The 27,010-nt window shown below is 39.4% G+C and overlaps 1 protein-coding gene across 1 annotated transcript in view; it reads left to right on the top strand.

The window, feature by feature from the left end:
• Positions 1-27,010, top strand: part of LOC307146835 (uncharacterized protein) — a 123,980-nt gene that overhangs the window by 47,683 nt on the left and 49,287 nt on the right. The gene's annotated exons all lie outside the window — the stretch shown is intronic.

Raw genomic sequence — 27,010 nt, 5'->3', positions numbered from 1 at the left:
CTTTTCATTAGTGAATTAATTGTATTTATAATAAGAATTTTAATAAGAAGAACTGGTTGCAATGCCTTGTGGAGTTTTTATTTATTGTAATAATAATGTGTAATAATGTAATAATGTGGTTAACAGAATATGATACATTCAACTCACGACCAATTCGTACAAATTCGTACGTGATTAAAAGGTGGCTAATTCGTACGAATTGGTACCGGGCCCAAAATCTGCTGCGTTTCCACTGTCGGGCCAGAAGCTCCACAGTGCTTCACTAAAACACGCCCGTAACACGCCTCTCTGGAACAGCGTCACTCTGACCCATCTTTTCACCAACAAATTTAAGCTTTATCAGAAAACTAATCAGAAAGAACTCACTGGAAACAGCGTGATCGCAAAACAAACATGATAAAAGCGACCGTTTGATGCCATTTTCGTTATTTACTTGAATATTTAAAACCTAAGAATTGATGTTTTACCACATATTTACAATAAAAATGATAACTGCGTCAGGCTGAAACTAGCAAAAAACACTTGTGTCGCGCCTGGCGCTGTATGGGCCATGTGAATGATAGGGCCCAATGTCAAAATTGTTTCATTATGTAGCCTAGAGCATTTGTAAATATTACTGCATCCTGGATACTTTACTGTAACCACAAATTAACACTTTCTCGCATGTGTTCAAGTTCATGTTTGTAGTGCGCTAAGTAAAATGCACAGAGCTGCTCTATTTATGTGCGTTATTCATTCGAGATAATTTGATAGCTTTTAAATGCACATGGCCAGTAAACTGGAAACGATAAAATCTTGATACAGACGCCAGCCTTTCGCAGGTGTTCATTTAGATTACTTTTGTTTTATTGACAGTTTAACAAGTCATGAAGGTTTTGCCTCACTTTCCAAAAGAAGTCAAAGAATAAGAGTGATATGTTTCTTCTTTAAATAAGGCACTTCTTCAGCTGTTTGTTAGTAGGATGCTTAATTTGTTTCTGAAATGTAATCCTAAAATAACCTAACACTGAAATGCATGTTCCTTGAAATCTCATCTTCATGTTTGAACATGTAAGAGGAAGTTGTTCACGTTCTTTGTATTGTAAGAAAGCACCGATAGCCTATTCTTTCACTCAAGTTTCACTCAAGTTTTGTTTCTAACTTCATTATCCAGCCATGCGTGTTTGACAACAGCTTCAGTCCAGTGCACTCAACCCAAGGAATGCATCATTTGTTCTGCGATATTTAGTGGTTCCTAAACTTCACTAAGTATTCTGGTTAATTATTTTGTATAGTATTTATTTTAAAATGTAACGGCAGGGCTTCTCCCTTGACGTCCCCCCGATTGCCCGCGAGTTTCTCCTCCTGTCTGTACGGTAATCTCTCTACTGTGCGACAGAGAGTCGCGTGGTTATAACACAATCGTTAGCCTATTTTTACGAAAACTGTTTCTACGGGGCCATAATGTAACATGGAAGGTAATGGAGCCCTTTATACATTGTCGTGTTTCTTTAGAAATAAATAATGGACAAATGGAGTCTTTAAACACCTCAGATGTAAAGTTATTCGCTGTCAAAGTGACGCCAAAATGAATGGGAGTCAATGGGAATGCTAACGCAAGTGAAGTTCTGCTACAAGATGGCAGCACGGTCAACTTCCGGTCGATGGATTACCCGCCTGATTCCAAACAACAACAACGGCGTATCTTGATGACGATGTGAAGGAGCGTGGAATGATGGGAACTGTCCTTTTAAACTCCACCGTGGATGTAAATCAGTCAGACGGGAATCGAAAAATCATGTTCATGGATGAGGCTAAGTTCTATTTTTATAATGACATGCTTTTTGTGGCGAGGGGGGTGTGGTTCAGCGCGGTCTGTAATGGGAGAGAGAAGAGATGAGCGGGACGCAAGTAGGTCAAGTGCAAATGACGAACACCTGTGTCTTATTGCTGTGATCCGCGTGGAGAGACCGTTTTTAAGCCGCGCGCTGGAACGAGAGAGAGACTGAAGAGAAAATTGGACGCAGAGAAAGAAAACCGGTGGATCCGAGCTCTCATTTTTGAACTGTTTTGTGCCGTCGCGGTTGCCACGGTGAACGCGCGTTGTGCACGACTTTTGTTTTGCTTTATTTTAATAAAGTACGAGTCCCAGTCACGCCGACCCCTGTCTTCTTCCTTCCTGACTCTTGAACCTCATTTTATTTCATTAAAATGAATTAACCGCAAGAAAAGTAAGGTTTAATACTAAATTTGTTATCACAGATGTTACTGTATATGTCGAATTCATTGCTGTGATAACGCGGCGCAGTTTTACGTGTTCTAAACAATTGTTGTAAAAGTACATTCGAACATACCCACATCATTTGCCAAAATACTGATTAATCTTTACATGCTATATTTATTTACATGGCCATAAACACCAGACGTGATAAACAATGTTAATAAACTAAACACAAACCTAAAGCAATAATACTTACCTTACATAAACATAACTAATACCGAATGCTACATTTGGAAAATATAAAATTAAGCATGCTTTGTCGACAAAACCAGCTGCAATCGGTAAAGTATAATTGTGTTCCATAACGACTGCAAGAAAAAAGCTAATGTTTGTTGCTTGATAGACGCTACTACAACTTCCGCATTTGTCCAGGACTCCACCACGCAGTACGAGCGGAAACCGAGGGTAACGCGGAAGTTGTAGTTGTAGCGTCTATCAAGCAACAAACATTAGCTTTTTTCTTGTAGTCGTTATGGAACACAATTATACTTTACCGATTGCAGCTGGTTTTGTCGACAAAGCATGCTTAATTTTATATTTTCCAAATGCGGATATGACGGGGATATGACGCAATTGACTGGCGACTCCCAGCTCCCCCCTGCTCTAACGCCCAGTTTCCTTGGTTAAAATCGCAATTTTCTCACGATTTAAAAATAGTTGGAAACATTTGGGATATTGTAAGTAATCAACTTAACAAAATATATAACACTGGCCTTGAGATTATGGGATATTTTAATGCAAAATTCTTACATATTGTACCTTTAAATAAGCCTAGGTTTAATTCCAACTCCATCCAAACGTCCCTGCAGTGGATTCCACTGGGTCAATCTAATCTACTGGAAAATATTATTTTACACACATATTTACTTAGTTGTCTAAATAAGAACATAGACTTCTCAAGCCCAGTAATACGAACCATCAAAGAATAATTGTGGAGGTAAAAAAACCACAGTGGTTACATTACCCCATTATGTTTTCAGTGTACACCAGGGGCAGACTGGCCATCTGGCAGATTGGGCACTTTCCTGGCGGGCCGATGTGCTTTTTGGGCCAATACATCTAAAAAAAAAAAAAAAAATATATATATATATATATATATATATATATATATATATATATATATATATATATATATATATATATATATATATATATATATATATATATATATATATATATATATATATATATATATATATATATATATATATATATATATATATATATATATATATATATATATATATATATATATATTCGTCTAAACGGCCCATAAAATTGGTACATGGGCAGCCCATTCGTTTTGTTTTGTTTTACTTAATTCGCTGGGGTCTTTTGCTTTGGTCAAAAAAGTCATCGTAGGTTTTTTTTTCTTTCTCACAGACCGGACCATGAAACACATAGATCAGCGGCCCATTGGTTCTTTTATTGATTGACACTGGGCTGGCCCAATCACATTTTAAACACCTCCTCCTTTGGGCTCTACACGCAGTGTCAGTGTGTATCTGTCAAAATAGTAAGAGAGATGGAGAATAAAATGCAAGGAATGTGCAGTGAAATAGCGTGAAAAAAAGAAACAGGCCCTTCAAGCAGACGCTGTAAAATGTGTCAAAATAACAGATATGTTTTCTGCAGCACCAGGACCTTCATCAGCTCCTGTGACAGATGATGATAGTTAGGAGGATAAGGAGAGATGAGTGAGTGTAGAGTTTGCGGTAACGGTTTGGCACCTGTGTAGAATTTCCTTTTGTTGAAAGCCCAGATAAAAGTAAAAAGCTACTATTTTGTGTAGATCCAGTTCGACTTCACAAGCGCATTTCTTTACTGTGAGTAATGAATTGGAAACGCGCTCTGCGCCAGTCTGCGCGCTCTGCCCCGAACCCCTCCAGAAGGCCCCAGGTCCACCGACCACAGTTTTACTAAATATCCTGTGGGAAACACTGGTATGCCACTGCTATTTATAATGCCATTGCAACCAAGTGGCAAGAAGTTGTGTTTTGATTTTTTCCCCTCCAAACCAAGATGGCCAATGGTCAGTCAGAAATGCCAAGTTGCTCTGGAATATCCACCCATTCCTTCTATCCTAGGAGACTCTTGTAGGTAAAAAATATATATATTGCAGCATCAAGCAATATCTAATGAGTCATATCACAGTTAAATTTTCCAAGTTTTGATTTTAGATTGGGAGAAAGATCTGATTAATCATCTGTCCACTAGTGAACCTCATGCATCAATGGCTATATTTCAGCTACAATTCATACTTATACTGCGAATATTGTTTTTGAAAATACATAATCTGCAGTGACTTTTTTGACTGTAAATAAATGTATTTGTATTATTAGAATGTAATTTTCATTGACATCAAAAAAGTTATGTGATTACATAATGTAATTAGATCAAAAAGTAATCTGATTACATAATGCACGTTATTGTAATGCTTTTCTTTCCTCGTAACATCAAAAAGTAATCTGATTATGTAATGCATGTTACTTGTAATACATTACTTTACTTGTAACATCAAAAAGTAATCTGAATGCATTATGCATGTTACTTGTAATACGTTACCCCCAACACTGCTCATTCAAGATGAGATTGATAAAAACGTATCGCTAGGTTTTCTCAGAGGAGGGCTATGCTAGAAATGTGTCCATCTAACACTATCTCACGACCAATTCGTACAAATGATAAAAAGGTGGCTAATTTATCTAAACCCACGTGATGGATAGGTTTAGGCGCGGGGTCAGGAGTAGGTCATTCATACGAATTCGTATAATTCAATTCGTAAAATATGTACGATTTTGCAAAAATCGTACGATTGAGGTACAATTGAAGTCGTATGAATTCGTACGAATTAGCCACCTCGTAGAATTTGTACGTTTTCCCGTGAGATCAGGTCGGTCCGTCTTGAACATAATCAGAATTATCAGCTAATAAGGGTAAATCTCCATACTCTGGTACACTGGAGAGAGCATCTGAGTGGTTTCCACAGTTGTACCTTGTAGAGATCTCTGATGGAATCACGTCCTCATGTTCTGATATAAAAGACACGCGAAGTGCAACTTGTATGAAGTTCAATTGCCTTTGCAATATTTCACATTTATATTTTTTGTATATATTTTATAGTTTTCACATGATTTGATATAATTTTATTGATTAGTTTGTTAAATACACATACTTTATCTGTTTGATTATTGTATTACGGTATGTTTAATACAGTATCTCTTCAGTTTAAACTATAAACGCATGCTGTCCACTCAAGTGGACATCTGAAAATCTCTTTGAAAAATGTGTAAAAAAACAAAACAAAAAACAATTCAAATCTTGTTTTTCATGCCCTAAGAGCAATAAAAACACATAGGAAAAAAAAATCCTGACTGAGGTTATCATAATTCATGCATGAAAAGGTTAAGATAAGGTAGTAAGGAAATATTTTAGTATTTATTATTGTTACAATATTGTTGGTAAATAAGAGAACAATAGATAAGTAAGTTTGACATGATGTCTTGGCTCTTTCTTTAAGATGGCAAGCAATACCACAGCACAGAGGTCAAGATCATATAGAGAAAGAATAAAATCAGATCCACTTAAAAATGCAGAGTCCCTCAAGAAGGACAGAGAAAGATACCTGAAGAAAAAACAACAAGGTGTTCATTTCAAAATATTGCCTATGTTATCTGTTATTCAACATTATATTCAACTGGTTATATTAAGGTTATATTAAGGCAATGATGACATAAAGGGTTTGCTCTAGTTTGCTCTAGTTTGTCCTATTTCAGCATGTAAGCAGTAAAGAAAATATTTGCTGATTTTTATCACATATTTATGTTTTTTTTTTTTTTTTGGATTGTTTTTCCATTTAAAAATATTGATTATATTTTTTTGTTCACTAATGCTGTTTCTTATTGATTTGCTCTTGTTCACCACATAGAGCAGTAGAAAAATAGTTTTTAATTGGAAGTTGCCTATCTATGTCATTTCCGCCACACACTGTCTCTTCCGCCACGCCATGTCATTTCCACCACAACACATATTTTAAAGTAAAACATATAAAAAACATACAATCAAAACAACTATATTCAGTGGTATTGATAATTGTGCAGTTAGGGGTAAGATACACTTTGAGAAATACATGATTTTGAGCTATGATAAGTAAATGAAATGTTCCAGTGATCTAGTTTTAGGTGTTTTTTAGTGTAAACATTGTAAAATCTTTACAATTACATTTCTGAAAAATAAATAAATTACAAATTTGATCAGAGATTTGTTTGCTATTTAACCAAATATATTTATAACGGAATATATGTTATTATTTTCTCTTCAAAACACATGTTTTGCTATGTGATGGAAATGACCGTTTTCTTGGACTGTCAGATAAAAATGGCAATATATATATATTATTCAATACAAATCATCACAGCCAACTTAAGGGAAGGTTTCTAGACAGATTGAGAAACCAACTGATACTAAAAAACTGTTAGTAGAAATGTTTTTATTTTCTGAAACTGTCTAGCTCAAAGAGTACCATAGTTGAAGAATTACAAGTGGTTTTAAGGAATAGGAGTTGGTATACATATTCAAGGGCATCCAAAGATGGTTGGTGTTTATGATCATAGTGGGCCAGTCTGGGCCAAAATGCCAGGGCCAATTGTTTGTCCCAGTCCAGCCCTGGTGTACACTGTGCATTTCTTGCTTTTTATATAAATCATATTTTAGCTAAAGGAAATGAACTAATTTCTCCTGTAATTGAATGCATGTGACTTGCATAAGTGCAAAAAAGTACTGAGAAACTGTTAAAGTAGAGGTGTTATGTAAAAATAAATGTCCAGTAAAGTGAACGTGAAGAACAGAAGTATCCACATTTAGCCGTACTTAGGGATTTGAAAGTAAACACTTGTAGCTTTTTAAATTGACTTTTGAAAACAAGAGAAAGAAGATTTTCTTTTAGTATTTTTGAAAACATTATAAAGAAACCTGTCAAAACCATTTAGCCTACTCATTGTTCTGCTTCTGTGTACAACTAAAGAACTGAAAAGAATAACCCATAACCCCATTAAGTTTTCAGTGTACACTGTGCATTTCTTGCTTTTTATATAAACCACATTTTAGCTAAAGGAAATTAATTAATTTCTCCTGTAATTGAATGCATGTGTCTTGGGTAAGTGCAAAAAAAGCTGCAGCTGTTGCAATGCATTCTCCTGCCAGCAGAGGGCGTGTCCGGCTGAGATTAAATTTTGTCTTTGACCAATATGATTATCAGATTAAACGTCTCAGGTTACGACTGTAACCTATGTTCCCTGAGAACAGGGAACGAGACACTACGTCAGAATGACGCTATGGGGAACGCCTCAGGCGTGACAGGTGTCTGAAATCAAATATCAACTCACGTCAATCATGTTGACCGGCGACAGCCCGTGAATCATCAGCTTGATTGATTAACGCGCGACCTGGATGTATAAAGGGGAGCCTTGCACACATGACAACATCCTATCGTCTGAAGGGACTGTTGCAGGCAGGCCCCGAGGCATGGCAGGAAGACGTAGTGTCTCGTTCCCTGTTCTCAGGGAACATAGGTTACAGTCGTAACCTGAGACGTTCCCTTTCGAAAGGGAACTCTACACTAGGGCTGCACGATATTGGAAAAAAATTACATTGCGATATTTTTTTTGGCAACGATATATATCGCGATATTGCGAGCCATCAATCCAGGCTAAAGTCAATAATTACCATTCCATGTTATTAATAATTTCACTATAAGCAAGCTTCATTACAAGTAACAAAAAGGCCACTTAATATTTTATTCCAGAAACATATTTATCTCAGAATTCGGTGAGGACCTAACGTTCTTGGACCCGAAAAATTGTTTTCTGTGCTGATTCAGTGACGCGTTCATGTAAACGGCACCTAGAACCAGCAAAAGTAATGATTAATAATATGTAAAATATTACAATGAGACATTTTAATTGTTTATTAATAAACAAGTGTTTTCTGTTGACAATACTGACTCGCGATCTTCGCAGCAGTGATCGGGAGAAATGCACTTTTCATACAGATTTTTTTTTTTTTTAATGGTTCTGTTTAAAAGTAGAGATTTCTGTACATAATAGTTATATTTCTTCTTTTTTTTACTATTATTATTATTATTTTTAGGTGTGTGAGGCGAGTAAGCTACCTTTTATGCTTAGTTTCGGTTCATGGATGATAGCTTAATCTCCAGTTCAGGCGCTGGCTGCTATATTTAATTTTTATTTATTAGGCTAAATCCAGGAAATTGTATAATGAAATACTGATTAAAATTAAGATACAATTAATACAAAACGAAATTCGTTTTAAAGAAAGGCTTTGTGATTTCTGTTTGAGGTCTCTGTTAAAGTTTTAAAGCAGTCTTTTAGTGCGGTTTTCATAACGGTCGCGTCCGTAATGTCACGTAACATTGTTTTTTCCTCATAAATGTGAACACGAAAAATAAACGACTTTTTTTAAAAAAGACAACCATCCACAACTTTATAATACTTCAGCAAAGTAGCCTACCTCTTTTTGGTCAACATCCTCCTTTTTGTAGACGAAATAGGCTAGTAGTAGTCCTAAATAGCTGATTTTGACTTTTTTGCGGCGGATCCTCTTCGTCGCGCATTTTTAGCTATAGGATTGCCAGTGAATGTTGGCTGTGAGCGGTGAGCGCGGCACAGCGAACCAATCACTGTGCAGGCACGCGGAACGCGTATGTCACCCCAGCAAAAAGCCATACAACAAACTCGTGTATAGCCTACTGTGTGCTACCGTTCTATGGTACTAACGTTACCCTTCACATCGCATGTTCCGGCGATGTGACTATCGCTCATTCGCACATCGCGATGTCGATGTTAAAACAGAATATCGTTCAGCCCTACTCTACACTACGTCAGAATGACGCTATGGGGAACGATATACCAACGCCACCATGCTGAGGGGAGTGCATGCCCAAAGGCAGTGACAACTGTCCGAACCAGTAATTCAGAAACACTGGAACCACTCACCCTTAGGTCACATCGGGCTGTCAGTGACAGCACTCCCTACCGGTCATAGCCCAAGCTAATGAACCAAGAAACCGCCAGAACATAGTTAATGGGGGGTATATCTGGGCCAGCTCAAAGGCTTAGGACATCAGCTTCCAATAGAAGGGGTCCCTTCTAGGGAGTGTGGCTAGGGGACCCAAGGGACTCCCAGCCAGTCACTATTCAGGGGAGCGTGCCACCTGAAATGCCACCAGGCAGGCCTGACCTGGTGTCACTACATAAGACACTACAGTCTGGCCACTTCCTGTCTGTCCGAAGACAGAGCCTCTGGACACTTGCCTTAGGAAGGCATCCAACCCGAGGGACTGCGAAGCAGGCAGTGAACCACTCAGCCCGGATCTCAGAGACGGGACATCCTGGAGAGTATGACTCAGCATAGTGCTTTACAACCCTTGCCAGCGAGGGGAGTTTCCCTACTCGATCCATGGATCTACCCAGTGTTTGTGTTTCAAAACACTGAGGAGGCCTGTGAGGGCCTAAAGGGAGCTACCTCCAGGAAGGCCTGGTAGGACCTCTAACCTGGCGACCACAACATGGGGGAGCTTGTATTCAACCACAATATGTGGGAGCTTACCTTCAGGAAGGCCGGTGAGGCCTCTAACCTGGCGACCACAGCATGTGGGAGCTCATATCAGGAAGGCCGGTGAGGCCTGTAACCTGGGGACCACAACCTGTGGGAGTTTACTTTCAGAAAGGCCCTAGAACCGAAGTCTGGGCCACGTAAGAAAGGGAATTAAGCGTACAGCGCACAACCCTTACCATAAATATGGATTATAGAAAGTACATGAAAGAAAGTGCATGTACTTAGCCATTCTGAATCCAAGAAGGCCTGATGAGGCCTGTAACCTGGAGACCACAGCATGTGGGAGCTCATACTCGGGAAGGCCGGTGAGGCCTGTAACGCGGTGACCACAGTGTGTGGGAGCTCATCAGAATGTGGAAGTAGCTAGAGAAAGGCGTCTGTCGTAATATACGTGACGACAGGACGCATCTAGAGTGGGACCCGAGGTGAAAGACCAGGGTCTGAGCCACATAGGAAGGGACCAAAGCGTACAGCGCATGACCCTTACGACAAAAATGGATTTTAGAAAGTACACAGGACGTTAGTCGTGTGACTTACCATAAGCATGGGTTTAAGAAAAATAGATGAAGTAAAGGTGCATGTACTTCATCACTCTATATTCAGGAAGGCCTAGTGAGGCCTATAACCTGACGACCACAGTAAGTGGGAGCTCATTCTCAGGAAGGCCCCTGAGGCCTGTGACCTGACGACCACAGACTGTGGGAGCTTGTATCCAGGAAGGCCGGTGAGGCCTGTAACCTGGCAACCACAGCATGTGGGAACCCATGATCAGGAAGGCCAGATGAGGCCTATAACCTGATGGACACAATGCGTGGGAGCTCACATTCAGGAAGGCCTGATGAGGCCTGCAACCTGACATGTGGAAGCTCACAACTAGTGAGGCCTAAACCCTAGCGACCACAGCGAGTGGGAGTTCACATTCAGGAAGGCCTGTAGAGGCCTGTAACCTGACATGTGAAAACTCATAACCAGGAAGGCCTTTAGGAAGCCTGAAGCCTGGTGACCACTGAATGTGGGAGCTTAACACTCAGAAAGGCCTGTAAGGCCTGTAACCTGGCGACCACAGAATGTGGGATACTCAGGAAGGCCTATGAGGCCTGAAACCTGGTGACCACAGTAAGTGGGAACTCACATTCAGGAAGGCCGGATGAGGCCTATAACCTGACATGAGGAAGCTCATAACTAGGAAGACCTGCGACCACTGTGTGTGGGAGCTCATACTCAGGAAGGCCGGGTGAGGCCTGTAACCTGGTGGCCACAGTATGTGGAAGCTCACATTCAGGAAGGCCAGGTGAGGCCTGTAACCTGACATGTAGAAGACCATCACCAGGAAGGCCGGATGAGGCCTGTAACCTGGCGACCACCATGTGTGAGAGCTCATATTCAGGAAGGCCTAGTAAGGCCTGTAACCTGGCGACCACAGTATATGGGAGCTCATAACCAGGAAGGCTGGATGAGGCCTGTAACCTGGCGACCACAGTATATGGGAGCTCATAACCAGGAAGGCTGGATGAGGCCTGTAACCTGATGACCACAGTATGTGGGAGCTCACATTCAGGAAGGCCTAGTAAGGCCTGTAACCTGATATCCCAGTATGTGGGAGCTCATAACCAGGAAGGCCTGATGAGACCTGTAACCTGATGACCACAGTATGTGGGAGCTCACATTCAGGAAGGCCGGTGAGGCCTGTAACCTGACATGTGGAAGCTCATAACCAGGAAGGCCTGGTGAGGCCTATAACCTGGCAACTACAGTGGGAGCTCATATTCAACCACAGTATGTGGGAGCTCATACTCAGGAAGGCCTAGTGAGGCCTATGACCTGATAACCACAGTATGTGGGAGCTCATATTCAAGAAAGCCTGGTGAGGCCTATAACTTGATAACCACAGTATGTGGGAGCTCATATTCAACCACATTATGTGGGAGCTCATATTCAGGAAGGCCTGGTGAGGCCTCTGACCTGATAACCACAGAATGTGGGAGCTCATATTCAACCACATTATGTGGGAGCTCATATTCAGGAAGGCCTGGTGAGGCCTCTGACCTGATAACCACAGTATGTGTTGAGAAGTTGTGTGTCCCTAAGCGTCAAGGTGCCAAGCATGTGCCACACCCCTCTTAGCTTGTTAATTTTCCTATTAACTTCTAGCTCCACCCACCTGATCTCAAGCCAATTAGGACAGTATCAGGCTTTATAAATTGCACCTGTGCCCACAGCACCTTCATTCAGGTAGGTGCACATGGATGCACTGTGCAGAGGACTGAGTTCTTTCTCCTTTGTTTTTTAATGCGTGTGCGTATTTGACCATGTAAGTGCTTTTGTTTGACACTTAACTATTATTCTGTATTACTTAGGTTTATCCTAAATGTTTATTTTGCTGTATTTCCTGCTTAGGCATGTTCTTTAGTTATTTGTATTTGAGATTATATTATGAGTAGATGGCCTCATGTATTGTTTAAATTACTTTATTTCCTGTGAATTCAATGTTATGTTCATTGTAAACTAAAACATTGTATTTCTGTTCTTTGTAGAAACCACACGTGCACACATACACACACATATCCACGGTATGTGGGAGCTCATATTCAAGAAGGCCTGGTGAGGCCTATAACTTGATAACCACAGAATGTGGGAGCTCATATTCAACCACAGTATGTGGGAGCTCATTTTCAGGAAGGCCTAGTGAGGCCTATGACCTGATAACCACATTATATGGGAGCTATATTCAAGAAGGCCTGGAGAGGCCTATAACTTGATAACCACAGTATGTGGGAGCTCACATTCAGGAAGGCCTAGTGAGGCCTATGACCTGATAACCATAATATGTGGGAGCTCATTCAACCATAGTATGTGGAAGCTCATATTCAGGAAGGCCTAGTGAGGCCTATAACCTGATAACCACATTACTCCTTGACAGTCAATTCCTGGGAGCTCACCTCAGGGAGGCCCAAGCACTCCGGTTGCAAAATGGGGACTGTCTGGTCAAGGAGGCCTGTTCCCAGCAAACAGGGGACGTCCCCCGGACGTTTCGAACGTCCCCTTAGGTCCGCTTTGTAACGTTCCCGAGCGGACGTTCGGAGGACGTCCGCTTTTGGTCCGCTTTGTAACGTTCCCGAGCGGACCCTCGGGGGACGTCCGCATTTGGTCCGCTTTGTAACGTTCCCGAACGGACCCTCGGGGGACGTCCGCATTTGGTCCGCTTTTTAACGTTCCCGAGCGGACCTTCGGGGGACGTCCGCATCTGGTCCGCTTTGTAACGTTCCCAAGCGGACCCTCGGGGGACGTCCGCATTTGGTCCGCTTTGTAACGTTCCCGAAAGGACCTTCGGGGGACGTCCGCATCTGGTCCGCTTTGTAACGTTCGCTGATGGACGTTCTGAGGACATTTGTCCGTGCCAGTTTGCGAACGTCTCTCACATGCCATTTCCATGACAACACAATCCAGTCGCCCATGCCTTTGATTTGTATCATTAGACCGGACATCTTGCAACTCAGACAAATGAATGATTAAACTAAAATATAAACCCATATTGGATTTAAAAGGGGATTTTTTTATCCATTAAATTAACTGTGATTATCTAAAAAACATGGTTTTTGTTTTGCAGATTGACGTTATAGTTTTATAACTGAAAATAAACTATAGTAAAAATATGATTTAAATTAATTGTAAAATTAAGTTAATGTTAAAAATGTTAGTGTTTTAATTGTAGCCTAATGTTAAGATAATAACTTTCATGTTACTTATAACTTCTATCACTAATTAAAGATGTAATCAAATCACGAGTCTGTTTTCAGCCAATATAATTTAAACATCAAAAACATGAGAATTGATTCAATTTATTATTCCGCATGAAGAAAATAAGGTTGAATCTTAGGAGCTCTAAAATAATGCATCGACTTCACATGAATGCAGCCAAGGAAAATGCGAAGAATGGAAAAGCACATGCTGGAAAGAAAGTGGAAAATAACACAGGTAAGACAAATGTATCCTAATTTAGGCTACCTAAAAATGTTGGTCAGGGCGATCGAAGTGTTTTATTCAAAATAAGTTATTTTAGAAAAATATTATTCTAATTATTGCACTTAAGACTGATTGCACATTGCATTTCAAATAACAACAAAAAAGTGTCATATAGCTACACACTATAATTTTGGCAGAATATAACACACCAGCAAGTTACGATCAAATGCACCTAAGCGAGTGACGTCATTCATTATGCCACGCAGCATGTATCCATGTATCCATGGCAACGCTCAGCTGCGTAGTGACAGTTAACGGTCCTCCTCAGACGCGGCCTTGTGTTTTCCCTTTCGTCTGTCTAAAAGGTATTTTTAATTTTTAGATTAGTATACATTAGTTATCGTAAGCACTATACATCATTACATATTATGAAAATTTGACTTTTTAAAACGTTTGCTGAAGTTGTCCGCCGTGTACCACTGCTAACCGTTAAGTTATGCTAACACTACGAAACTAACGTTAGCTGCTAAATGTTGCTGAAATGAGACGACGTTATATTTCACATATTCATATATAGACATAAAATCATAACACTACTGAATGTGTTAATTTTGTTGTTTTAGATGCCAGGGGGAAGAATTGCCAACGGACTAACCCCACAGCTGACCGACCGAGACACACACACACACAGCTGCCAGCGCGTTTGAAGACACACACACACACACACACAAACACACGGAAAGAGCACAACACCTTTACAATTGTTCAAATAAATACTTTGTTCCTTAACGTGTCTGTTTTCTTTGGTTAGCCAGAAGTAAAATAAAATTATAAAAGGATGTTAAAAGGACTTCTAATGAACGTTCTGTAAAGGTCCCCGAATGTTTTCCAAACGTCCCACGAAGGTCCCTCGGGACGTCGCACGACGGTCCTGCAAACGTCCTGCGAAAGTCCCCCATGACGTCCTGCGAACGTCCCCCGCGACGTCCTGCTAACGTTTAAAGAACCCTACACGAAAACGTCCAGAGGACGTTCGCAGAGGACGTTCAGGGACGTTCTAGGGACGTATTTTTGTTAGCTGGGTTAAGACCTACTACCTGACCATCGAAAAAATCTTTAGATTTATTTTCTTACCTATAACATTTTGCCCCACTCTAAAACAGGAGACGTGGTCTGAAAAGAAACAGAAATATGTTAATTTCACATTTTACAAAAAGACCAGAATTACACCTGCTCTTTTTGTTCACTGCTCATCATTTTAATTCCTCAATTAAAATGCAGCCAAAAACACTGGATAACGTGATCTGGATGATAGGCTGAATTACTAAATATCTAACTTCTTAAAAGTCAGATAATATTCCACCATTTTAATTCATAGAATTAAATGCAGCCATAATCACCAGACAATACTGTTTTAACATTTATACGTTCTGGTAATCTACACACTGCCTCGGCAAGCGCGAGAAACGAGCCGTTAAAAAAAATATTTGGCTTTCATGAGTTTCATCCCTCGAGAAGAAAGTCAACAGGTGCGAGGTTGAAACATCTGACAGCGCATGGATTTTTTCTTTCTCACGCGCGCCGAGATATTTCTTAATGAACACTGCCAGCACCCTCAGGAACTGACTGTGAACGCCTCGTACAGCCCGGTCTCCTCGTACCCAAACAGTATTGTTTCACAGATCGCACGCACCACAGCTCAGATGCTGAACCCTCCTCCCTCGAGAAAAGGGTCCGACGAGAGCGGAGCATTTTTAAATAAAAAACGCTCACAGTTTGCACAAGAGGCTCCCGCGCGCTTCAGCGATATTCTCAAAACAGACAAACTGTCCCTGAAGACGAAAAGATGTTGTCATGCGTGCAAGGCTCCCCTTTATACATCCAGGTCGCGCGTTAATCAATCAAGCTGATGATTCACGGGCTGTCGCCGGTCAACATGATTGACGTGAGTTGATATTTGATTTCAGACACCTGTCACGCCTGAGGCGTTCCCCATAGCGTCATTCTGACGTAGTGTAGAGTTCCCTTTCGAAAGGGAACTGATGTTGTTATAGACTGAAAGTGAAGGAACAACCACTTTTTTTCTTTGAAGTTTCTTTATTCTTCCACTTTGCTCCTCTTTCATACAGTATGTGGTTCGCTTGTAAAAAGTTCTGTAAGGACCGTGTTTAGGCTACTTTGTACAGCGGCGGCAGCCTCTCTTTATAAATAGAGGATACATAGGCTAAATAAATAAACTATAATGAAATGCACCAAAATTCCCGCTGTTTTATTAAGTATTAAAACAGCACTAGGTCAATTAAATCAGATTTTTGACAGTTACTGATGCTTTACTTGATTTTCACATGTTAAGTTACATAAAAAATTAAATAGTAAACTTTTTTAAAAGGGGGTTTCTAGAGTTCATTTTCAGGGTGTTGATGTGATACATACAAAGTATATACACGTTATATATAAAGGTATTCGGCTTTTCCTATGCAGTACCGATTAACAAGTGTATATTGATTCACATGGACAGAATTTAAAAAGGGACACTTATTGTGTTATTCTGTGGAGAGCGTGCCATTGCCTCCTTCCTTATATCAGCAGAGGAGCTGCAAAAGAGCACCAGATTATCATGATCATACTCGCACTGTTTGTCAGGGTAAGAAAATGGTTTATAAAGAAAAACACTGCAATTGTTTTTGTAAAATGGTTTACTGAGAAAGTGGTTTATAAAGAAAAACAAACCACACTTAATGTTTTAAGCATTTAATAAAAAGCATAGTGAAGAACAAAACATGTATTAGAAAGAGCTTTGCTAAAGAAAGAAGAAAAATGCAAGCATTACCGGCATATGTGTTGTGGATGAGACACAGAATGCAGCAAAGAAAAGGTCAGAAGAAGGAGGACGAAGAGGTGAAAGGCTTTATATAGACAGGTCAGAAAGGAATTTCCTGAAATTATGACAGTTCAAGGGGCGCCACCCCGCCACCCATATATATATATGGGTGGCGCCCCTTGAACTGTCATAATTTCAGGAAATTCCTTTCTGACCTGAATAGATAATAATACTAATAATAATAATAATTAATTTCTCTCTGAATAGATAGATAGATAGATAGATAGATAGATTTAATCATAGATCTACATATTGACCTTATATAGGCCTATAGATTTACACAATAGAGGGAAATCCAATATAGTCAGGGAGTAGTGCATTTTTATGCTAATTTATGTGTTCATATCAGTACAAATGTACTTTTAGAGATAAGAAACACATTTTCAGTCAAGACTACATGATCTTGTGTTTCTCAACTGACTCTATCTGATGCACATGATTGAAAGATATAATTACAATGAGTTTGGATGCAGAGGCCACTGTATTATTCTGCTTTTTGTAGATAAATTGTATTGCTATATTGTGCCTATAAAAAATGTGTGAGTCTCCCATAGCTAAAGATCAAATTATATTGATGATATAATGTACAAAAACATAACGCATTGGATTTATTTATGAATAGGTTGTCTAATAAAAGAGTCACTGTATAATCTTACTGACATGGACAGAGACACAACAGGTCTGGATGTGTTGTGATCAGTTGCTGTATTATATGATATACTCTGTTATTTTTCAGATCACATCAGTGTAAGCTGTGAGGATGTAACTGGATGTGATATTAGCAATGCCCTGTTTTGTTTTCCCTGTCTTCTTTTTCAAAGTGTCGGCACTGAAGTTTTGTGGACAACTACGGGGGTAAGCGACCTCAAACATCTATCTGACAAATGCAAATATCATGAAAGTAGCCGCAGCCATCTTGAGAATAGCGTGAAACTAAAGTTTTTGGGCAAAGTAAGCATTGCGGAACAACTAGACGAAGGCTACAGGATTGGCATTAGGAGGCACAACGAAGAGGTGACAAAAAATCGACACATACTGTCCAGGATAATAGACTGTGTAAAGTTTTGTGGAGCATTTGAGTTGGCTTTACGTGGTCATGATGAGAGTGAGAGCTCAGATAACCCTGGTATATTTTGTGGATTGGTGGATTTTGTGGCCTCTCTTGATGGAGCATTGAAAGAGCATCTTGACAGTGCTACTGTATTTAAGGGAACGTCGAAAACTATACAGAATGAGCTTACAGCACTACGAACAAGTAGTTTTTTATCAATCCAGGCAGATGAAACCACAGATATTGCCACACTGGCCCAGCTTGTGCTTGTTTTGCGCTACATCGACGACAAAAATAATGTGCAGGAAAGATTTTTTGAGTTCATCCCTCTGCAGTCAGCTACAGCTGAGTCCATTGCTACTGCACTAAAAGAGCGTCTTGCTTCTATCCTCCCTGAGGATCAGAAAAGTAAGCTCATCTGCCAGGCATATGATGGGGCCAGCGTGATGAGGGGTGCCACTGCAGGTGTACATAGAAAAGTACAAGATGTGTATCCAAATGCCCAAGTGCTATATCCACTGCTACGCTCATCAGCTCAACCTGATTATGCAGCAGGCCACGTCTCACATATCCAAGACGAGAATTTTTTTTCTAACATTGGTGGATTTGCCAGCTTTTTTTCTAAGTCACCCAAGCGGACATGTTTTCTGGATAAAGTGGTTGCCCATAGACTGCCAAGATCCAGCAATGTCAGATGGAACTTTCATAGCCGTGCCATTAATACAGTTTTTGAGCACAGAGAGGATCTCATTCACTGTTTTGAGAGCATACAAGACTCAGGTGACTTTGACCCCAATACTGTCAGAGAAGCAGGAGCCCTGGCCATGCTACTGGAGGATGATGATTTTAAGTTCTTTCTGGAACTTTATCACCACATCATGCCACATGTAGACTTCCTCTATGCCAAGCTCCAGAAGAAGAACATTGATTCGGTCCATATCAAAGTGAGCATCCAACAGTTCCAAGAGGAAATACAAAAGATCAGGTAACTGTATTCCTGTAATATGATCATTATTTGGTTTCTCTTTCATTATTAACTCTCTCTCTTTTGCCAATATTATAATAAATTAGCTTTGTCCTTTGCAGAAACTCTCTCCACTCCATTGGTGAACAAAACAGTGGTTCTCAGCCAACAAAGAGACGCCGGGTGCTCAGTCCGGAAGAACGTGAAAGGATTGGAGCAGAGGTGAGTTTGTTATAGAAATCAGTCAAAATAGTATTTTACAATATTGTTGTGCTGCAGAAATGTCCTTTCTGCATATCATATTCTACAGACTCAAGAAAACAATTTTAGTTTGGTATAAATCCTTACAAAAATCATCATTTTAATATTATACAACAGCATCCCAAAAATAATAAATTGGCAACATAAATATAAATGATCAAATTAGGGATGCAAGTTATCGATTCATTCATTAATCTTTAGTTGACTGACCTTATCGATCGATTAACGATTAACTGATAAGTGGCTATTTTCCTGAGAATGTAAATTTCTTACGGTATCAATAGTGTCTTTAACATAAAAAGCAAAATATTGCTTATATACTGAATAAAAATGCATGTTATATTGATGTTTTATTGTAACAGTTGGGATACGGTGCAGATAATGGCATTTATGTAGTTTAACAAAATAAATTTTGCACAGAAAATTAAAATGCATAAAAAATAATTGTGGACTGGCACCTGTTGCATGTGAAACATTAAACAACATAACATACATTTTAAATAAAAATCTATATGGGTAGGCTTAGCCTACACAATATTAAAGGGGAAATGAAGCAGTCAATCAAGTTTACATGATTTACTAGATGGATTTTCACTTTAATCAACAATTATATAAGAAACATGACAATGTAAACATATAAAAGAAAAACTTTATATATTTCGCGACCAAGGAGCCGACATTGTGCAGTATTCTAACCTATGACGTCACGGGGTTGGTTGGCTCAGGAATATAATAGGAATATGTAGGAATATCCCGTCATCAAACTGTCTACACCACGACACTTTGACCACAAACAACTAACGTTAGGTACAGTCATTATTAGCTAACAGCTGTAAGCATGAACTAACTCATGCTAACTTAGTGTTTAGCTAACTTAGTGAAGTTTATTAGTACCAGACAAAAACACAGCATGGTAAGTGTTTGCATGCTGCAAGGTAAGTTTCTCCTTCACAGACCACCTTGTCTGTGCCACCTTGTTGCAGGGGGACAGGTTTGACGAGTACAAGGATACCTTTCCTGACGATGCATTGAGCAGCACCATCAGAGCGTACCCGATGCTCAATGGAAGCAAGCTCAAGACAGAGCTCAGTCTTATCTACAGCAAGCAAGAGTTCAGTGCCTGCCGTGGTGCTGTGGACCTATTCCAGCTGTTTATGGAGAATAATCTCGAAGAAGTCTTTTCCGAAACTGTGACTCTCCTAAAAGTTATCATAACCACACCCATGACCACGGCTGAAGCTGAGAGGTGCATTTCAACCTTGAAAAGAATTAAAACCTTTCTCAGAAACACCATGACCCAGGTGAGGCTGAATGCACTGGCATTGCTGTCCATGGAAAAGAGACTTGTCACAGAGATGACTGACTTTAATCAGAGAGTAATTGAGAAATTTGCTGGCCAGAAAGAGAGAAGAGCTAAATTTATGTTCAAGTAGGAAAGATGCCTTTTGGTACTGATTTGTTGATCTGAAATGTATATAAAGAAGAGCATTGTTTTATGTTCAAGTTGGAAACATGCTTTTTGTTGCTGCTTTGTTGGTCTGAAATGTATAGACCCTTTAGTCGGAGATAACGTGAAATCACTTAAGAGACCTACAGACCCTTTCCAAAAAATTAGAATATCATGGAAAAGTGAATTATTTCAGGAATTCAACTTAAAATGTGAAACTAATATATTATATAGGCTCATTGCTTGCAAAGTGAGATATTTCAAGCCTTTATTTGTTATAATTTTGATGATTATGGCTTACAGCTTATGAAACCCACAAAATCTAAATGTCAGAAAATTAGAATATTACATGAAATCACACAGTAGTTACACAGTAATCCCATGGTCATTGAACCAGGTTTTGGTTATTTTGGCAGTGTAGGCAGGTGAAAATCCTGCTGGAAAATCATCTTCATCTTCATAAAGCATATTCATAAAGCTTTTATGCTGAAGGAAGCACGAAGTGCTCTAATGTCCTGGAAGTCCAGAATCAATGCAGCCGTCTACCAGAACATTTAGAGCACTTCATGCTTCCTTCAGCAGAAAAGCTTTATGAATATGCTTTATGAAGATGATGATTTTCAGCAGGATTTTCACCTGCCCACACTGCCAAAATAACCAAAACCTGGTTCAATGACCATGGGATTACTGTGTAACTACTACAGTGTGATTTCATGTAATATTCTAATTTTCAAAAATTTTGATTTCGTGGGTTCTATAAGCTGTAAGCCATAATCATCAAAATTATAACAAATCAAGGCTTAAAATATCTCACTTTGCAAGCAATGAGCCTTTTGTATAAAATTAGTTTCACATTTTAAGTTGAATTCCTAAAATAATTAAACTTTTCCATGATATTCTAATTTTTGTAAAGGGTCTGTATATAAAGGAGAGCAACATTATGTCCAAGTAGGAAACATGCTTTTTGTTACTACTTTGTTGGTCTGAAATGTAAATAAAAAGAGATCAAAATAGCTTTTTTGTTTCTGCTTTGTATTTTGCGCCCCCCCAAAAATAATTATCACCAGCCACCACTGGGGCCTTGACATGTGCTGGTTTAAGCAGGGGAACCTTCCGTGCCATGCATGATTTCAAACCATGACGTCTTAGTGTATTACCAACAGTAACCTTGGAAACGGTGGTCCCAGCTCTTTTCAGGTCATTGACCAGCTCCTCCTGTGTAGTTCTGGGCTGATTTTTCTCACCTTTCTTAGGATCATTGAGACCCCACAACCTTTTTTCACCAAGCTGGCTGGCAATTTCCCCGTAGCCCTTTCCAGCCTTGTGGAGGTGTACAATTTTGTCTCTAGTGTCTTTGGACAGCTCTTTGGTCTTGGCCATGTTAGTAGTTGGATTCTTACTGATTGTATGGGTTGGACAGGTGTCTTTATGCAGCTAACGACCTCAAACAGGTGCATCTAATTTAGGATAATAAATGGAGTGGAGGTGGACATTTTAAAGGCAGACTAACAGGTCTTTGAGGGTCAGAATTCTAGCTGATAGACAGGTGTTCAAATACTTATTTGCAGCTGTATCATACAAATAAATAGTTAAAAAATCATATATTGTGATTTCTGGATTTTTTTTTTTTAGATTATGTCTCTCACAGTGGACATGCACCTACGATGACAATTTCAGACCCCTCCATGATTTCCAAGTGGGAGAACTTGCAAAATAGCAGGGTGTTCAAATACTTAATTTCCTCACTGTATATAGAATATATAGGATTAACAGGGTTTATTTCTCCTTCTCAGCAAGAATTAAGTGAGCGTCACAGCCTTCTGCAAATTCCTTTTTGGGGTCGTAAAAGGTCTTGTCAGTCTTAATGTGTCCTGTAACAGGACACCGGGTTCTGCAGTGTGTTAGCTTCATTTGGGATGTTAGTTTTGGGGGACGTTTCATAGGCCTTTGGTGGGAGGTGAGTTTGCTGGATTATTCATCAAATATAATGATTGTCCAGATGCTACATAATGCATATTACGAGTTCAGTCTATAGGTATGCGTGTTTGAATATATGTGCGCAGCGCAGGTCCTTCCCTACAAACCAACTCAACAAACTACTTGTCTGGCCTTAAAATTTATATTAGCCTGTGGATAATGTGGATAAAGTGTGAGTGAAATTGATGTCATTTTAAATTGCTCAAACTCAGTAGTGAACTAAGTAGCATTGTCTTTCAAGTTCAAATGCTTTCCCCCACAGAACAAACATGTTTTCAGATGTGTAATTACTTGCTGGTTTGTAATGGCTTGCACGTGCAATCTTAACATTGTGAGAATAATAGTTCATTACTATCAGGCATTTCCTGCCATCTAGTTGGCAGATGTCTGCAGAGATTTTGCCATGGACAGCTGGGAAAGTATGTACCCAGCTTTCTCTTTTATGCAGGCTTGTTGACTTGGCAAAACTCAGACGCTTTGCTGATGTGATCTTGATGGCTTGTATGAACCTGAAATAACATGTCTTGTCTCTATGAACTTTATTTTGAGACAGAGTGTCGGCCACCACAAGATTTTGCCTGGCACATGCGCTGCTCTGAGATTAAAGGTGCTATATAATTTTTAATTTTTTCTGACTATACTAAGGCATAAAAATACCATAATATGTTTCAGATATTTAGGAAACATGCCAAATTCACATACAGTACATGTTTCTCAGAAAATCAATGTTACCGCCAGCTACTTTGTTTGTTTGTTTGTTTATTATGGTTTATTATATAGGGATTGTCAAAGTTTTTTTTTTTTTTTTTTTTTTTTCGTCATCTACTGAATTTTTCGTTAACGATACCAGGGACACCGAAACACCGGGGAACATGAAATTTGGTGGGCATGTAGCCCCACTAGACTTTTACGGAAAAATTTCGTTTGGTCCCCGGGGGCCACTCCCCCCCCCGCGCTGGGCCCCCCCAAACCCAAAAAATGCAGTTTTTCCTAAATAAGTACCTGAACCGTGGCACCGAGGATGAAGACATTTTTATGGTATGTTGGTCTTAAGGGCCCACATCAACCTAGCCCATAATCACTCATTTGTGATTTGCGCCCCTTCCCATAAAAAATGAAAATGCAAAATTCTGCTTTAATCGCCCCTATCTTCAGTTGAGATGTTCAGAACTGCACCATATTTCATGTGTATGATTAACTTGACATCCTCTGGGGGTATGCTAAGTTTCGTAGAATTTCATCCATGGGGGGGTATAAAATAAATTCATTTATGTGCACATTTAGTGACTGTACACTCATCGGCCTGTAGATGGTGGTGTTGAGCGAAGGGTTGCTGGTTTAGGATGATACTGTCACACACACACGTGCAGGAATACAAACAAACGCAAGCATGCACACACACTGACATCCACACGCACAGACACACACCCATACACACACATACAAATCCACATGCACAGACACACACACACAAACACACACGCGCACACACATGTACGCACGCATACATACACGCACAGACACACACAGACACACACACACACACACACACACATACACACACACACAGACAGACATGCACATACTACTACTTTTTTTAGGTATCAGCCATATACCCGATTTACCAATACCCAATGTGTTATGCTTGGGCAGTATACTAATGAGGTGGGTGGGACATGTTTCATGCCATGTTAGATCACATCCTGAGAGTCTACGCTTTTAGAAAATATATAGTTTATATAGTTGAATCAGTTTTCTCTTCATGGTACAGACCAAAATGTATTGTGTACACTTTCTTCACCTAAATCCATAAAATCCCATTAATTTCAATGGGACATTTACTTAAGTGTTCTACTAGGTACAGTGGGAATGAGTTTAATTTTGTTAACATTGTTTTTTTAAAACTCTGGGACCAGGGCTACAAGATAAAACCACTTTTTGGGGGAAAAAATGTTTTTTATTTCAGTAAAACACAACAAACCCATGCCAAAGTCAGATAACTGACTTTTACCATCAACAGGCACCTCAACCGTTTGGTATAGGTTTGTAGAAATTGAATGGGAGGGTCCTTTGAAAAAAAAAAATCACAGATTTTTCATACTTATGTATAAGTATATTTTTTGTGGAAAGCCAGTGCAGGCCTGAGCGGCGGTCATATTTTGTACCGCCATGCGGTACATCTAGTTTATTTATATAGCACAGTTTATATAACATCACATAAACACACATAGACAATAACCCATTTAAAGAAGCTCTCCATTTGAATTTAAAAGATGTTGTTTTAACATAGCTTTGAACATGGGTAAGGATTTGGCAGATTGAATAGATTGAGGGAGGTCATTACACAATTTAGGGCCTGCTCGAGAAAAGGCTCTGTCACCTCTATGTTTATATTTTGTCCTGGTAGTGCAAAGCAGCTGTTGATTTTCTGATCTCAAGGATCTAGAGGGGGTGTAAATTGCCACTAAACCGGACAAATACACAGGAGCTAAATTGTGCAAGGCCTTAAAAACAAATACGAGGATCTTACAGTATAAATAATTCTAATTCGTACTGGCAGCCACTTTAATGAAATTAAAAATGGAGTCACCGAATCATATTTCTTTGCCGACTTTATCATTTTTGCTGCAGCATTTTGGATTTTCTGTAAACGCATAAGTGCTCGAGCATCAACTCCATAGTAAAGAGAATTACAATAATCCATTCGAGAAAAGACAATGGACGTAATTGCTTTCTCAAAATCTGAACTAGAAATGGTTTAGTCTTAGCTAACAGACGTAGATTAAGAAAACAAGATCTCACCACAGAACTAATTTGCCTGTCCAACTTTAAATCACTATCCAGAACAAAAACCAAATGTGTCACCCTAGATTTTACAAAACCAGTCAGAGAAGTTGCATTTAAGCACTGAAGTACATCATGCTTTCTTGGGCCAAACACAATAACATCGGTTTTATTTTCGTTAAGCTTCAAAAAATGTGCAGCCATCCAGTCCTTAACATCGTGTAAGCATGCTAATAAAGCATCAAGTGAATTTGAATTAAACTCTCTCACGGGCAAGTAAATCTGCGTATCATCAGCGTAACAGTGGAATGACACTTTGGGCCCTATCTTGCACCCAGCGCAATTGACTTTGTACACCGACGCATGTATCATTCCTATTTTGCACCCGCGCACAGCGGTCTTTTCCCTCCACAGACGCACATCGGTAAATTAGGGAATGAACTTGCGCTCCCGGAGGGCGGTTCAGCAAAAAGAGGAGGCGTGTTCCGGAGCAAACAATCCCTGCAAATCATTGTTGTGTCCATGAAGATGTGAAAAAATAGGCATAAATCAAAAATTACACATTTACCCAAATTTTTATACGCCTGTTTAACCGAAGCTAATTTGGGTGGATTTCTCCATCCCCATACAATGTCACTTCTCTGTGTTTTATGGCCCTGACGAGAACGTCGGTCTCCTCGGCTGTGAACCGCTCCTGGCAAATCCGCCGTTATAATAGCAATCCGCCATGGAACAAGCGCGCCTGCTCTTAAATAATACTGCCAGCTGATATGGCTCTCTGTATGTTTGCAGCAGTAGGTGAGTTGTTTTTTTCTTGAGAAAAAAAAAAAAAAAAAAAAAAAAATCTTGTGTAGCCTACCTAATATTTCTCCAAATGAGTCAATATTAAATCAAATCACAATAATTGAATTGAAATAATAAAAAAGCGTAGCTTACCAGAAATTGCATGTAAACATTGTAACATGTTGTCACTAAACCTAATAAAATTCAGTTTAGTTACTAAAATGTTTTGACAATCACAATACACTTATTGTGATGCAATAAAACATTTTTTACATCACCCTAAAATTTTGTGACTATGTCACGAACTGCCGTGAGACTGGGTTGCAACCGGGTGTAAAATGTCAGGACAATAAAATACAGGGTGCATATGTCAGGACACCCCATGTTAAATTCCTGTATATTTTGAAAGGCCAGCTATTTCCTGGATACAGGATAATATGCATCCTGATAAAGTTCCCTTGGCCTTTGGAATTAAAATAGCCCCACATCATCACATACCCTTCACCAAACCATGTATTTTAAGGAAGAACCTTTATTTATTTAAGATAGCCACCACCCTACATTATTCATTCACAAAGAAAATTGGTGTCCTTGACTCCAAAAAAGGTTGGAGTTTTCCTCATTTTTTTAAGGCATTAAGATCAATTTCCAAACGATGATTTTTTTTATTCCTCTTTTTATTCAACTTTAGCATGGGTGTGTTCACTTATGCTATAAGCACTGTATGGACTATATGGTGAATGTGATTTCATAAAGTACAACATGTTCCTGGATCAACATCTTTGTTGATCCTGGAACAACATTCCAAACAACCAATCAAATTTGAGGGACAAGTTTATAGTTTATGTCAAGTTTAGACTTACAACCAGGGTTAGGTGCTTCTACATCAGTGTTATTCACCCATTATTTCCCTCTGATTCAGATTCAGACACAAATCATATCTACAGATATGGGCTCCGCTGCACATCCCTAATATTCTTCTTACCTTAATGATTTTGACAATC

Source organism: Squalius cephalus, assembly GCF_949319135.1.
Source record: "Squalius cephalus genome assembly, chromosome: 19".
NCBI classification, from domain to species: Eukaryota; Metazoa; Chordata; class Actinopteri; order Cypriniformes; family Leuciscidae; genus Squalius; species Squalius cephalus.
Note: the sequence above shows the minus strand (reverse complement) of the source record. Positions and strands in the feature narration are given on the sequence as shown.